We start from the raw sequence: 17,488 nt of genomic DNA, 5'->3' as shown, positions 1-17,488 counted from the left end.
ATTAAGAAATTTTAAAATATTAAAAAAAATATTGGTCGCAATTATTTAGAAATCGCACTGTTTGGAATGGGGTGTAACTGCGACCACAGAGTACGATGGTGCGGGAGTGTCGAGTAAAAGACGATGGCCTGCCACTGATTTCGAAGATGAACAGCTGTATCCATGTAGATGGTGATTTTATTTTCAGGATGCGCACTTGCTGTTGAACATAAGGTTGGTATTAGAGGTTATACCCTGTCTTATTTTTGTTTGACATTTCAGCAGGGGTAAACTGTCTGAATGTCTAAATTTCACTGACCCATCCCGAGTCTTCAAGTTAAAACACGACATGTCCATAAAATTCATAATACAAATTTCTCTGTATTACTGTAAACATGAGTATTTAAAGGTTAATCTACGAAATAGTATTTCAAACCAATTCAGCAAAGTTTATTTGTTGATAATTATTGCTATTAATTTAGAACATTTTTATACTGCAATAAAATACCCACAGGGGCAAACCCTGACATGAGTCAAAAGTTTAACTGAACTTTTTAAAATTTCTGATTTTGACGTCATGTGTCAAAAGTTTTTTTAAATGGTCAGATATATTTATTTTTAAGTAGGTGCGTATATGAATCATTCTAAAAGAAAACAATTACCTTTAATGAATGCTGTACAGTTCACCTTAAATTTTTCTATTTTTTTCGTTTAACAAGGGTCGTAGTGAAGCCGTACTTACAAATACATATACTAAATGGGCTTATATTTAAAACGGTCTAATCTTTATTCAACAAAATAATATTACGTTTTAAAACATATAAAACGTGTCCGAAGGTGTTAACCCTTATTAAAAATGTTTTACGACATGTGTCACAATAATGAGATGACCAGGATGAGAGGTCACATAGCCAACAGATGTAATTATACATTTCGGCCTTTATCTCTACAATTCAGTTATAGTTTTGACAATAAACGATTTCATCGATGTAAATATGCCGCATAAACGTGAAGTTCGATAGTTTTGACAGAAAATATAGCATATATAGAGCAACACCGAGCGAGAGAAAACTATCCAATAAGCTTCACGTAAGAGCAGTCGGTACTAATAACGGTAATGATAATTAAATTTACCTTATGTATTTCATGCGCAATAGAAGAAATCGCAATCTGCGCAATTTCAAGTTGTGCTCTATAATTATTTATGAGCTACGACTATATGGGGTCGTTCCACAGTGCGACGGTTTTAAATTTGCATATGAGGTCTGATCCGTCTGATCGATGACAGTTCCCTGAAAATATCTTATTCGCTTTTCGTTTTGTGGCATGTTTAGATGTATTTTCTGCCTACTTTTATTGCGTAGGTATAGGTACAGTGGGCGTCTTAAGCATAAAAATGTACCTACATATCTCATACATTATTTTTATGCGTCGGGATCATTCCAGTAGTAGGTATATTTTTATTGGTTCGTGGACTGTCAGACGTACGCTGTCACATAATATATTCAAATTACTATTGTAGGTACCTACTCCGTTTTACTTGCTTGTAGGAATAACCAGGGTTGAATGGAAACATAATATAATGGTGTCCACCAAAGAGTTCCAGAAAAATTTTAGTATGATTGAATTTATAACTATAGACAAAATAATATTATGGGTATTCGCAGTGTTGTAAATAAAAAAGAAAATTGCCGCCTGTAACTGTTTAGGTACACTCTTTACTTTGTTTATTTACTTTTTACGTAGGTACATACTAAAAAACCGCCCTCTGGCTACGGAAGAATTCGGGGGGTTAATTTTTGTAGAGAGTAGGTAACATCATTTTCCCAAGCTTTTGGCATCTACGCAATGTCACAAATAGTTGGTATTAGTATCTACTCGTTCATCTGAATAAAGATTGAGCATCCTTTTGAAAGTCATAAATATTAATAATTAATTGTGTTTTACTATCATGTTGTTTTTTTACCAGGAAATAAAAAATAATGGTTCATTTATCACTGGCCTCACAGTCTGGTGTGGATCTTAGCCGCCTAACGAAAAGGTTCTTAACAGATTTTATGTTATGAGAAAATAATTTAGACCATGCTCTGGCTTCAGACACTCGTTGATTTTTTTGCCAAATCCCTGATTAGAACCCGAGACCAACGACTTCATACACGGACACGTTACCACTCGTCCATCGCGATAAATAAATAATAACGGTCTCTTGTCCAAAATCATTTCTTTGCTTGACACACTGGTGCGAATTGGTTTTATCTCGAATATGAAATCACTGGTAGCTTCTTTAATCATTAGCCTTAGTAACCTTTTTTCAATCTCACTCCGGTATATTTAGGCACCATCTTCGTGTACCTATAAACCCTTTCTTCAACATATGTATTTGGTGTCGACCACAGAATAGATCAATAAGATAGTAATGCGAAAGCTGGTCTCCATGGACCAATGCTTTGACGCCAGTTTTCGTATATTACTTAATGACAGTTAGACCATAAATCGCAAGAATTACCAAGCTTATATACTTATATCCAATATCGAATTCGCGTTTCGTTTACGTGACAAGCTTTAATGCATAATAAATTACGATACAGACGTAATTATTGAAAATAACATATTCTGTAAAAAAAAAAATATCCACTCGATAATAAATTATACCTTGTTACAACCTTATTCAGAAGGTAACTCACTTCCCTTATTTTTATGTTACTTAGTGTTCACACATCTTCTAATTATATTACTTATAATAATATGCATAGCTTCTTACTTGATCCAGCAAAATACCACTGTTCCCTGTCATAAATTAATTAAATTACTAATATATTACTTTCTTATTAGAACCAACATTTCCAAATTTAGCAATAGTAACGAACACGGTACAAATATACAGATATACTGGATTCCAGCACAATATAAAGGAATTAATGGCAATGAAATTGCTGATCAATTGGAAAAAAAATCTGTAAAATACCCATCAGAAAATATAAGAATTCCATACACAGATTTTAAACCCCAGTTTAAACAAACAATGAGCGAAAATAACGGTAAATATTTAGAAAATCTTGGGAAAGAAAAGGGACCACACTACTATCAAACTATTATAGTAGATCTCCTAAAACTTGGTTTAGTAAACATTGTAAAATAAAGCGAGATGTAATAGTGACAATAGCTAGAAGCAGGACAGGGCATTACAGTCTCAACGAATCATTGTACAAAATTAAAGTGGTAGATAGCCCTCAGTGTCAGTGTGGGCATCCCACTCAAGATCTTACCACATTGTCTGGCGATGTGATGCATATGACCAGGAGAGAGAGGTGTTAATGAATAAATTGAGAAAATGCAGGTTATACCCTCCTTTTACGATTAATTCGTTCCTGGCAAAACCAAATATTTCAGTTATGAAAATTGTACATGAATTTCTCCAAAAATGTAATGTAAATGTCTAGTGTATAGTGTAACAAAAATGTAATTCTGTATTATTAATAATGTAACTATTTATGTCTGTAGTTAAAAAAGTGTATGTATACTTTTGTAAACCATTGTAAAGCAGAATAGCCTTCCATTCAGAGAAGAGCTCAATTGCTTCCAAATAAAGAAAAAAATATTACTTTCTTGCTTGCTTACCTTAATAATTTATTTAATGAATTTAAAGTTCTAGCAAACGTGAATATAATACCTACCAGTACCCTCCAAATTATTGGGGGTCGTAGAGTAGGCATTTTAAAGATCCCTTATAATCGTAGGTACCTATCTACATACCTACCTAATTATTAATTAGTATTCATACTATACTATGTAAACCAGATAACTTCGTAAAGGCTTTGAACTATCCTTTAACTAATATTGTGGCTACAAACAGCTGAAAATTTAAATTCCGAACACAATTTTCAATTCTGGGATTATGGGATTAATATTACTTCAATCTAGGGATTGGAGAAAGTCAAACGAAGAACATAATTCAGTTTCGCCCACTTTAAAACACGCGTCTCTTTTTTATAAATTAGTGTAAATATTTATTGCCAACTTATAAACTATTCAAAAAATTAAAAAAATCTACTTACTTGTCTCTTCAAAGTTTTATTTTAGTCGGTTTGCTTCCATGTACTTTTATTTTATTATTTACTCATATTAACTTGTATTTTTATTTCAATATTGTTAAGATTTTTTTTTATGTCTTGAGTTTATAATTTGTATTATGTAAAATACATAATTTGAAATATTATGATGGAAAGGCCATCCAAGGATGTACGAATTTTTTTTCCATCATCATTGTTCGTGTCTTGTGAATGCATATAAAACTGTTATTTCCACGATTAATAATTAACGAAGTCGTCCAAATAGCCACAATGCCTTCTAAAAGTTTTTAATAAATCTTTTTCGTGATTTGCAAAATGATCCCCATTATTTTAAAGGACTACCACAAAAACATTCATGAGTTATTTAAGTAATAACTATTTTTCAGTGCGCACCCAATGCGAATGATAGCAACGCTTTTCTTACCATTAAGTTTTGTTCATCGGGGATGTCATCCATATGGACGTTTGTTATGAAAAATAGTGTCTTGAAACCCTACGATTTCTTACGTTTCAGTGAAGTGCCTTCTTAAATACTTAGATAGATATATTAGACAATAAATTGACAACACGTACATGGGCCCCTCCAAACCAATCCGCTCCGCACCACACCCGGTCTTAATCGAGCGTATCACGAGGCCCTACGTTTGGTTGTGAAGCATCAGCAGTTGTTTACGCCTGGGAGTGTCTCAGGAGCAGATACTCTAGTCTTGAGTGAGCTTTGACTGAATTTACTCAAAGACGTAATTTAATAAAAAGTGCCACGAGAGAGAAAGGCACGGAGAATTAGGTAACAGAAATAAATAATTTTAATGATATATTAGATACAAAAAACCAAAGTAAAAACAATACGAACAAACAAAATAATGTGAAGAGATCTTCACGTCCGCAATAAGACGAAGCATTTTTTTTAAATGCAATATAATTGGTCTTTGTGGCGACTGAGTCGGGCGGCTCGATGGGCCCAACAGCTAGTTGGACAGACTTAAGCATCTCTTCCCTCTTAATAAATTGTCAGCGGTAAATGACAAAATAGAATAAGCTATATAATATAAAATGCATTGGCTGACTGTACTAATTCGACCCTGCAGTCAAACGGCTGGAATAGGATTGAATTTATTAAGCGGAGTTGCAAAATTTATAATCTAACTCTTCGCACAGTCTATTAATAAAATAATATAATATATAAAAATATATATGCACAAGCGAGTTAGTCGCGTTGCTTCGGCAGTGGGCGGCGAACCCACTTTCATGGAAATAAACATATAAATAGCGGCGACGGTGCCGATTCATGAATCACAATCATTCTTTGTGCCTCATCCTCGCGCACCCCTTCATTTAAAGACAGTGGCGTGAGCATACTGAAACAATGAGTTTATTGAAGGTTACTGAAAAAAAAAAATTAAAAAAAACATTCGATCCATTACAGGTGTTAGTTAAGTTGGAAACGGTTTTAGAGCGGTCTCCCCCCTGTTTCAGCATTCCTCACTGCATTCTCTCTCGTTCCCTCCCATTTAAAACTTGCAATAATCGAAAGCGATGGCACAATGCTTTCCGTGTGACGTGTACGCCAGCTTATAGAATGCAGACCCTAGTTATTCGAATGGGTTACTTGTAAATTGTACGTAAAACATTTCACCGTGACACAGTTCGCCGTGAGCTTTCTATCGGAAAGAGATGACCGTATACAATACGGTCTCCAATTTTATTAGATTCAATATGAATATTAATTCAATTTTCATAGTTGATTTTGAATTCAAGAATGATAACCTAACCTAACAAATAATCCAGTTATTCTACTACAATTCACAGATGGTGTCGGTTAGTTTTTAAAATTCAATTATACCCTACGAAACCAAGCCATAATAGATAATAGTCAAAAAATACTTGTCTATCTATAAAATATCTATAATTATGATATTTAATCATACATAATTTTGGATATTTTATAGATAGATCAATATTTTCATATATTATGGCTTGGTTTAAGCAGGGCTTAATGAATTTTAAAAAACTGACCAACAACATAATATATATGTGTAATATTTATATTCTTAATTCAACGAAAACAAATATAAGTATGAATGAAAAAGTGTGCACAATTTTGTCGGATCGCCCAAAACATACCAAAATTATTATGGTTTGGTTTAGGAAGGGTTTAATTGATTTTTTTTAATTGACCAACTCCATCTGCAAATTGTAGTCTTAGTTCAATAAAAACAAATACGTATGAGTGACAACGTTTGATGTGCACTATTTATGTCAAATCTTAATAGCCTACCTCCACCCTTCGCCACTGCAGTATATTATAGAAGGTTGTAAAAATATCCTTTAAAATGGAATCGCTAGCACGCCATTGTTTCTCGTCTACTCCTTACTTCCTTCCTTTATTTTGTTGTAGCTAAGTACCGAAGAATGCGTCAGGAATAAGTTTCTCGGAACTGAAAGTATTTCGTACAAAGAGTCGCCTACCCTTTCGTGTGTCATATTTCCCTGTCAATATGTCAGCCGTTGTTGGATTGACTGATTTCGGGAAAAGGGAGGCATTTTATTTTTATGTCTACTCGCCGGAAAACTCTATGGCGCATGAGGGCTCTCTGGCTGGAGATATTATTATCTTCGTTGTTTTTTTAGGATAATATTATTTTTGGGCCATTTGCTTATCTTTCATACGTTTGTTATCGCTCAGTTGGATGTGAGAACGAAAAGGAATATGATATAATACAGTAGTGCACAGCCTTTTAATCGGAATAACAATTTCTATTTATTGTCCGATATATTATTCGTGGACTACATGAAGTATAAGTATTTCGGATGTTTATTTTATTTTATTTATTTTAAGAAAGTATTGACAAATTGGTAGGTAATTAAAGACGTTCACAATGTCATTTAGAATAATAACAGGTAAATAGAATAATAGTAAACATACAAAATAAATAGAGCACCTATGAAATATAATTTTATTAAAATCACAAAAATGTCTAGGAAATGCATTGACCAGCCGCGCCGTCCTCGCTATTGGTGTCTAAGTAAGTGCTCGGCCGTAGTGATTTGGAGGGCGCGGCGCGGCGGCGTCTTGCGAAACTCAAACGTATAACCGTGTGTATTATGCCCCAAAAAAGACACTATCTACGAACATTTTACACATGGTTATACGTTTGAGTTTTGCAAGACGCCGCCGCGGCGCCCCCGCGCGATCACTACATTCTTGCACTACGGCTAAGTATAATGTCCATATGGCGCGTTTTGACTAGCGCGCATTCCAGGTACATGTGACCTCATTGAGCCGTCCACATACACTCGCGCTGTGACGACTGTTGCGCGCGGTCGAGGTTCAGGTGACTTCGTTGAGGTGTCCACATCCACTCGCGGCGAGACAGGCGCCATGTGGACAAAGGCTTAATAAGGGTGATATGAGGAAACAGTTTTGATCCAGAAGGAATCATGGCTGTGCCTAATTGACGGGTGCATACAAATTCAAATTTTCAACATGGTTGGAAACCATGCCACTTTATAGCAGAGATATATGCTTTAAGTGACCTACGAGCTTCGCGAGTGACAAGCGAGCATGTCTTAAAAGAAAGATAGTCAGAAATTATCGAAAAATAGTTATAGGTACGATACGTTCAAATAAATTTGTCGAAAATTTTCTTATGGTCGTGCACTAAAACAAGTTTGCTGGAAATTTCACAATCAGACTAGCAGTTTCACCCGGCGCTGCCCGGGAGTGGAATGGTTTAATATTTGAAAATAAAAATTCTAAAAAAGTAGAGTGCGAAGGATTAAATTTAAAGAGTAAAAAAATATAATTCTAGAGATTTATATTTTTATTTAAATATCTTAAAAAGTAGTAGGTACATATTCAATTTATTATTTTAAGGCTTTCTATATTAATATAAATATCCATCCATAATATAAACATCCAATCCATCATTCCAGGGCTTTTCGATATACAATATTTGTGGCTTTTCCATTTGGTGCCAAAATATATAGATTTTTAGCCGCTACATACAATTATTGTCCGTGAGTGAAGCATTCCGATCTAATGTGGCAGCACTGCGTCGCCCGCGCCAACCTGCCGATTAGCGATTCTAATAACTTTCTTCCATTTCTGACATGCACCATGTCATTAATATAAGGAACATAATTCGGCCATGATTTAATCCTCGGGGAACACCTGAAAAAAATTGGAATACGTTAGATACATACATATCTGACATAAATGGCATCGCAGGCCGCGGATTGTGCACCACTGTGTGATATTATACATTTATATGGTTATACATTGGTTCTAGCGTTCTATTATATTTATAGATTTTCGAAGCGCAGATAACTTTGCTGTACTATTTTAATAAAATTTTGATATGAAAAGAATCTGAGATATACATTATTATCAGTTTTGTCATTCAGGGTTGTTGGTTTCGGCTTACAAATGTGCATTTCCTTTAGAACCGGTTAAAATAATAACAAATTAGTGTTATTGTCCTCAAAATACGGATTTATATATGCCTGCGACGTTGTTTTATTTAATAGCGAATTCTCTAATATTACCTAAGCTTGTATGAGTAACTAAGGCCGACATTTCGGTTTTTTTTCAATATAAGCCCAATGAGTTACTAAGTGCTGTAGCTGGAACCAAATTTAAGGTATAATTAGGATCATACATTTGTAATAAGGCGCAATTAATACAAGATACGGTAGATAATATCCGTGTGGATATTATACATATTTATAATATTGACTTATTTTAAGACGGGCCATCCGCATTTTAAGCTAGAACATTACGGCTCTATGCCCCCCCCCCATCTAGCTCGTGTCCGGAAATTTGTACGTATGTATACAGTTCACCGCAGGACACTTCACCGTGAAATGTATCGGAAATATATGGCCGTATATTAAAGACCGTCCAACCGCTTTGGGTCGTATAATACTAAGATAAAATTCATGTCTAAATAAAACACGGTTCTTGTCGGTTTACACTTTACACGAAGCCAGCGGCAAACAAACTTTGAAAATAGCTGATATACTGGTTTGTTAGGTCAGATTAGGTTTTCATATTGAATCTAATAAAATTGAAACATTATCTGCATGCTCCACTAACAACGCGTAATTTTTTCATCTCTGTGCTATAGGGATAACCGTATGGTATACAGCCAAATACTTCCGATAAGAAAGTTCACGGTTAAATGTAATATGTACAATTTACATGTAACCCATCTAGCTAGTAGGTACTGGAGTAACAGAATTCATTATGTAAAATTGTTATGGTTTAAAGGGAGAGCTGGGTTTCTAATTAGGCTGCTGATGGTGGTTTTATGTGTTCTTTAACTTACGCGCAAAAATCTGCCTCCTGGACATAGAGAAACTGCGAACCGTTTGATTGCAGGATATAAATTGTAAATCCACAACTATATCTGACTAATAAGACTTTTTACGACCCAAGTTTCGGCATGACGTGTAGATAGAGCCTGACCACACAGAGTGATCTAAGATGTTGGGACGAAATCTAGATCTCTTATCAATTAGAATTTAAATTCAATGTTTATTAGGTAAATACCCTCAGCCGATGGTATATATTACTTACTACTGTATTATTACTGTATATTACTGTATATTACTGTATTTTTTCTCTGAAACTATTATAAAAAATAATCAGTTTAGCCTCTACTCCAATTATAATAATTTCACTGTCCACTTCTTAAGCAAACTTTTCATCAAAGCTTAGCTTCAAAGCGACCCTTTATTAAATAAACTGACATGACAGAATTGGTTCACTGCTTTTTGATTCTTATCGTTTCAAAACTCATTTTATTACGTTTATTCATTTTTCAATCATAGGTCACTAGGACAACTCACAAACAGGTCGACTAGGACGACTAGGTCAATAAATAAGTTCATAATTATTTTTTATCATTATATTACAAGAAATGAAAATATAAATAATATTAAATACCATGTACAGGTTTTATTATAATTTAATTATAATATTATTTATATTTTTATTTCTTGTAAAATGCAATTCTACCAAATAAATGCTATCTCAATTAATATCATTATATTCTCCATAGTTTTTTATTGTTGATACGGAAGATGTTGAAGAAAATCTTCTTCTGCAGAGATCAAGCAGTCACTAAACATTTAATTGATGCAAAATGCACTCATATTGTACTAATTTCCATACACATCGTGAAGGTTTGTAAGGCATTCATTGTTTGCTGAATATAACAATTAGACTTATAAGTTATAATACATAGCACAGAAAGTTTCGTTTGGCAGAAGGTTTCTTCACCATTTTTGGTCTACACACTTTGCGATGTGTATATTAAAATTGTTTCGTTAACATCCCGGTCAGTGAATCACGATTATGCTATTGATTAACTATCAAAACTACATATTACATACGTATAGATATATAATATTATGTACTCATTTATAGCACTGCAAATGGCCATGAGGCCCGATGGCAGTAGTGTAGTGAAACAGTCACAAACATCCAGGTTCTGAAAAAATCCCATACATATATTGTGACCTCACCGAGTTTGAACACGGAGTCCCCACTATCTTGCCATTACCTCTGACCGGCGCATGGCATTCGATGATTGCAATAACATTGGGTGTTTCCAATTTGATATCTGCAGTTCACCTGTCTTCATTAGTCGGCATTATAAAATGAATCATTAATATGACAGTCACTGCCAATGTTGTAGATAAGCGAACTTGGTTTTGCGGACTGATTGTGCAAACCATTTTTTTGCCACATCCGTTTCCACTTTCCAGTCGGTAGTTGACTGTTGGCTTTTGCTGGAATAAGTTGTGCCCTCAAACCTCCTACTTTATTAATTGCACCTCTGTTCATTAGCACAGTGATTGTTCGTTTTGTGACTTAACTCATCCCAAAAATAAGTATGTACCCAGCTTTGATATTATTATCATGCATTCTTGTCTTACGATTCCTTTCTCTATTCATGTTGATTGCTTGTATTTTTCATACACTATTATTAGCTTGACTTCTGCCTCTATGATCCTAACAATCTCCACTTGTCTTAACTATTTCTCTAAGTGTCTAGATTTATTATGACATACTCTCTGTAGATACATTGTTATTAGATTTCTCTCCCATATCTGTGTGCGGAAGGCGCTGGCTTCTCATCCGGGAGCCAGGGCTTCGAATCCCAACGACATCACAATAGATTTATGTTATTTTCTCAAAGCCTCAGTGTTTATGTAATCGTTTCACTTTTGGTACAGTACAGTATTTCACTGCACTAGATGACGTGAAACGTGAAATTCGGTCTTCGACATTTTCTTATATTTCTGTGATTGGACTAAACCTGTTTTGTTCATTTACGCATATAATAATGTACATTTTGGTTAATTTGTCGTATTAAACTTATTTTTCAATTTTTAAGACTTATCTTACTTTTCCTTTCAAAATCGGAAACATTTTGTTTTCTTACTATTATGTCGTGCGCCTAAAACCTCGTTTTTTTTCTTTTGACGGCATTAATATCACAGAGTGTAATAGTTTGCGTATCGGTTAAAATGGGCGGGTTGTCGTGAAGCGAATGACGCTATCGCTTAATTAGAAAGTTCCAAAAACTATTAAAAATGCACATTTTTCACACTAACAATATCAATTTATAAGTGTGTATAAAATTCCTGCACAACCATAATATTGCCTACTTCATGTTAACACTCAGTGATGTTCTTACATTACGAATAATAATTAATAAGATATTATGATGCGTATCTATTGTATACACAAAGCTGCTATCGAGGGTATTTTATAATATTTATATATTGAGGTATTATAATTGTTACAATAAGTTAGCCGTCTTCTAAACTGTTAAAACTGTCTATATCTATCTAAAAGTTAACACAGCCAAGAGAGGACGTGCTGTTAAAACATAGCACTTATTGAAATAATTACAACAAACTTTTTTAACAATTATAATACCAATACATAAATGTGACAAACTACCCTCGATAGTTGCCAATAGCAGTCTTGTGTATAGAATAGATGCGATGAAACGAACACTTACGATCGTCGATTTATTTAAGACGGTACCTACTTCAGTGTAACGGCAAATAATTTTCAACTATAGGTGCGACGAAATTTTGGACTCGCTGGCAATCGGAGAGCGAAAGTCGAGCTGTGAACACGTAAATTTGTTTCGTGATGGCGACGGAGGTATTAATTCTTAAATCGTGTAAAGATGACTAAAAAACGTTACCTATTTACTTGAAAAAGAAAACATGTCAATAAATATATTATTATTGTTACTAATAGAACAATAAACAGAACCTTAAATGGACGTATGTTAGATTTATATGACAAATTATATTTCGATCGGCTCGCGTCATTTGCACAATCCGCGCATCGCCTAACCACGATCTTTTTAGACCATGCCTCAACTGAGGTATAGCCTTTATGTACGAGGGTGGGTCAATAAGTCCTTAGAAAAGCCGACAAGTGGCGCGACTAGTACTGTAAGCGGTTTGTTTTCATGCAGCGGCACTACCGATTCAGTATGCTGCGAAGTTTCAATCAGATTGGTCGGGTTGTTGTGTGTTTTTCGTACATTTCAAAAAAAAAATTGCTTGTGGAAAATGGAAAAATGGAAAATGGAGAAAATTGAGTTTAGAGCTGTTATTAAACATTTTAATATAAAAGGGTTAACAGCAAAGGAAATAAAAAATGAGTTGGATTTAGTTCACGGCATATCTGCTCCTTCACTTGCAACTATTTATAACTGGTTAAATGAATTTAAACGTGGTCGTACATCAACAAAGGATGAACCACGCTCAGGACGTCCTGTAGAGGTGACTACACCAGAAATGATCAATAAAATCCACGATATGGTGTTAAGTGACCGAAGATTAAAGTTGAGTGAGATAATTGAGGTTACAGGGATCTCAAAAGGTAGCGTCATTTCTATTTTACATGACAAATTGGGCATGAAAAAAATTTCTGCAAGATGGGTGCCGCGTTTGCTCACAGTCGACAATAAACGCAATAGGGTGGTGGCCTCTAAAGCCCTGTTGTCGCTCATGCAACGCAATCCGGATGAATTTTTTCGTCGCTTTGTGACTGTAGATGAAACATGGATACACCACTATACTCCCGAGACGAAAGAACAGTCAAAGCAGTGGATTGCGAAGACAAACCATGTCCAAAGAAGGCGAAAACCGTAAAATCAGCTGGTAAGGTTATGGCTACTGTATTTTGGGATGCACGTGAAATTATTTTCGTTGACTATTTGGAAAAAGGAAAAACAATAACAGGGGATTATTATGCATCTTTATTGGACCAGCTAAAAAACGAAATTGAAGAAAAATGGCCTCATTTAAACAGGAAAAAAATCCTCTTTCATCAGGACAATGCCCGTGTTCACACATGTTTACGATCAATGGCTAAAATTGAAGAATTGAAGTTCGAATTGGTCGACCACCCACCGTATTCGCCAGATTTAGCCCCCAGTGACTTTTTCCTTTTCCCAAACTTAAAAAAATGGCTAAGTGGACAACGTTTTTTTTCAAATGAAGAAGTCATCGATCGGACAAATGCTTATTTTGAGGACCTTCCGAAAACTTATTTTTCTGACGGCTTAAAAAAAATTGAAAAACGTCTAACCAAGTGTATTGAGCTCCAAGGAGATTATGTTGAGAAATAAAAAAAAAATACAAAAATAAAAACTGTTTTAATGCTTTTTTCTAAGGAATTATTGACCCACCCTCGTAAATAGATTGAATGTGACAAAACTAACTTTGGAAGTTGTATACTTACCCATAGATTTTTTAACATAAGTTGACTGGATTCATTTTTACATAACATCTACACGTATTATTACGATTTAGCAAAACCAAAGATTCTGAGGAAAACTTTCTTCGATAATCTATAAAGATGTAGCATATAAATGAGATAGAATGGGACACTTACGTCAAACTGGAATTTCTTCGGCGATTTTATAGGGAACACATCTGGATGAAGATAAGATATTGTGTTGAGTTGTTGAGTATGCATCGTTTTTTGGTTACATGTAAGTTGTACGTATGCAGTTCATCGTGGGGCACTTATTCTTACGCCGCAGTACGTGAAACATGAGTTCGTATAACATTTTATCAAATGACGAATTCTTCGTTGAACGTTTCACCGTGGGATACTGTTGTACGACATCTTACAAAATGCGGCGATAGTTTGCAAATAGTACTGTTCCAATTAGATTAACCCCAACTTAACCTAGTAAAGACATTTCCACATGTTGTAGCATACGTACAAATAAACTCCACGGTGAAGTGTTCAACAAAGAACTCTTCATTAGATTAAATGTTAACACGAACTCATGTTTCACGTACTGCGGCGCACGAATAAGTAGTGTCCTGCGGTGAACTGTTTACGTACAAATCTCCGGATACGTCGTTTTTTGGGATCACGCGATATTAAAAGCTAGTTTGTAATGTCAATGCCGCATGCTATTAATTTGTTTTTTCAGTCCACGAGAGTGTGTGCTTTTCATTTTAAATGCATTCATTAACATCCGCCATCTCTCTCGCCTTGAATACTTAATTACGTACCGTTTGTTTTCTCAGCTGCTCTCATCTTAATAATTAGAAATTACAACATATTCATTTTCTCCACACATCGTTTTCGTCACCGATATGATTTCGTTATTGTATTGTACCTATACGCAGTTATGTCCCTAGGTAAAGTGCCGCCCTTAATTAGACGTAGAATGCCATACCATATTATATGCAAATTCGTTAGGTATCTACCTAATCATTACCAATTTTATTATTTATTTTCGGCTATATTAAAAGAAACAAATACCTACATCAAAACATTATATTGAGAATTCGAGCATTTCCACGAAACCTACTCTCAAACAGTACCTATTCATTTTAGGTACTTTGTGACACTGACACGTTTGTAGGCATTGTTGTGAAAATAGACCTTAATAATTACAAGATAAAAAGAACTTTTTATATACTTACCACGTTTTTAAATTTTCTGTTGAATCATATAAACTTGACAATTCTATGTATTAATAAAAACTTTTTATTGTACTTGATAGAAATACTGAATTTAATATAGAATAGGTACTGAAATGTTATTTTGACATTTCATATTGATTTCCATAGTAACGCACATAATTATATATTAATAATTTAGTTGCTAGGACCCCCTTATGCATCAATTACATTGAGCTTCTTTACGAGCTGTTTGTTGGCGAATTTATAATCTGCCTGTAAAGTCGCCCAGTGTAATCATCGAACAAGCTGACATTTCGATGATTACACTGGGCGACGTTACAGGCAGATTATAAATTCGCCAACAAACAGCTCATAAAGAAGCTCAATGTAATTGACGCTTTAGCAACCAAGAATAATAACTTTCCATACAAAACAGAATTAACTGAAAATGAATTCAATTTTGTTAAAAAATGCATTGTCGTTCGTGTTCTGATATATTCTAAAAGTTTTAAATGTCTAGCTAGTCGGGAAGTTAGTTAAAAATCTTCAATCGTCATATTATATTCAATACAAATCTCTTGGACAAACAAGAAAAAATTTGTACTGGACAAACAAGAATACGAGCTAATAAAAACGTTTTGAAATATGTTTTACGGTGGGTATTACAATACAATACTAGAATATTATCCGGGTTTTTTATGATTCGATTATTTTTAAAACTGTGGAAAACCGCCACTGCTCTTTTGTATTCGTTCTGTCATACGCCACACTTTTTAATGTGCCGCCCCCATACAATACATGACCTGCCTACCCCCACGGGACGTAACTGCGTATACCTATAATACCTAATTACATACTCTCTGGGGGCGTCGCGGATTCTATCAATTCAATGCGTTCTCGTTCTTGTTTCAACAGTTTCTGATCTCCAATGTTTTTCGCGATATAAGTACAAATTACTTTTGAACCGTGCATATCTCAGCTTAGCCAATGGTTTCAAAAATACTTTGAAGGAGATACTATGAATACGTGTAGATAAATTCAAAATTTGAGGGTAACTGCAGTGACCTCCCGTGTGGTTAGGCAGATCATGCGTCGCTTAGGGCAGCGGTTTCCAAAGTGGGGGGCGCGTATTCGTTTTAATGGGGGCGCGAAAGTTTTAACCTTTAATCCTGTATTGCTTTTTTACATTTTACATTTTTGTACATTTGAAATAGGGCAACACCAAGTTATTTTGTAATATGGAGCGTATTAACATACAGTTTGGACCACTAGCTTAGGTGTTTGAGGGGACATTTGAGAGTACCTATGTGTATTTCGCCTGCTATATTTATAAGTGTGTTCAGGGCTCGAAATGGACCGGAGCACACCGGAGCGCCGTTCCGGTTCGTGAAACGGGTAAAATTATCGCTCCGTCTCGTGGAAAAATATGTTGACGGCATGAGCTAGATATGCCATATAATAGAAAATCTAACACACTTATTTTTTATAAAATACGTACACATAAAATTTGATAACTATGTAAATATCTTCAGAAAATTGTCGAGCGCTCCGGTTCGTAAACTTTTCCATTTCGAGCGCTGGGTGTGTGTATGACGTATGTTATAGGTACCATAATAAAATAAATATTTGCAGGTATACGTTTAAGATAGCGAAGTAAAAAAATGCAGTATTTAATGCATTTACTGTGTAATTAAAATACATAATTTTTTTTAAGTGATATAGTAACGGATGGCACTATATAATTGGGTAAATGGGTAGTTATGTCTAGTATGATTATAACATTTAAGAAACTGCATGATGAACATGCTCACCTATCTCACTAATTGATATTTTATGCACCGCCGAAAAATCTTTATATTATGCTAATGGCGTCGTGAAACGAAAAAGTTTGAAAACCACCGATTTAAGCTAAATTTCAGCGGGCATAACGACGTATAATTTCATGGTAGCCTGGACAACAAACTACATGCTTCTTACTTAAAAAAAACATTATGAAACTTTGGTTTATTGACTTACATATTATTATATGTAATAAAAGTGCCTTGAGATTATTTTGAGCGGTTTTAAAAATATAAAATTTATCCCGACCGTCGCATTGATTGCCCCGTAAGTTAAGGCAATAATTGTGAAAGCCGCACTATCACTTCATTGAAATTGAATCACTGACTGTCTGTAGTGGGAGTGTGTGTGAGAGCAGATATGAATCCCCGCGCTTTTAACTGAGGCGTAGTTCTTTTTACATCTTTGCACAGTGGAATTCGAGTAGGTATTTCTTTATAATGGCGAATGACAAGTATCCTCAGCCATATAGGTACAATCCGTTTGTTTCAGTTGAAAAATGACAATGGGAGATGTTGGTAGGTCACTGCCAATTTTGATACTGGATCACATCCTACTTGAAGTTAAACATGTTTGATATTTTTATGGTAAACCACGAATTCAAATAGATACCGTTACTACGTACTGTATTT

General features: G+C 34.7%; 1 protein-coding gene across 2 annotated transcripts in view; it reads left to right on the top strand.

Moving 5' to 3' along the window:
- The window catches only part of LOC147077782 (coactosin-like protein), a 107,143-nt gene that overhangs the window by 72,625 nt on the left and 17,030 nt on the right, over nt 1–17,488 (top strand). The window contains exon 1 of one of the 2 annotated variants that reach the window (XM_085960818.1): nt 10,829–10,949. The exons of the other annotated variant lie outside the window; for it this stretch is intronic. The gene's annotated coding sequence lies outside the window, so the exon portion shown is untranslated. Of the gene's footprint in view, nt 1–10,828; nt 10,950–17,488 lie in introns of those variants that run through there. 2 annotated transcript variants of the gene reach the window in all.

This window comes from Rhyacophila brunnea, unplaced genomic scaffold, assembly GCF_057557595.1.
Source record: "Rhyacophila brunnea isolate RB1 unplaced genomic scaffold, BYU_Rbru_1.0 scaffold_12, whole genome shotgun sequence".
In the NCBI taxonomy this organism is placed as follows: Eukaryota; Metazoa; Arthropoda; class Insecta; order Trichoptera; family Rhyacophilidae; genus Rhyacophila; species Rhyacophila brunnea.
Note: the sequence above shows the minus strand (reverse complement) of the source record. Positions and strands in the feature narration are given on the sequence as shown.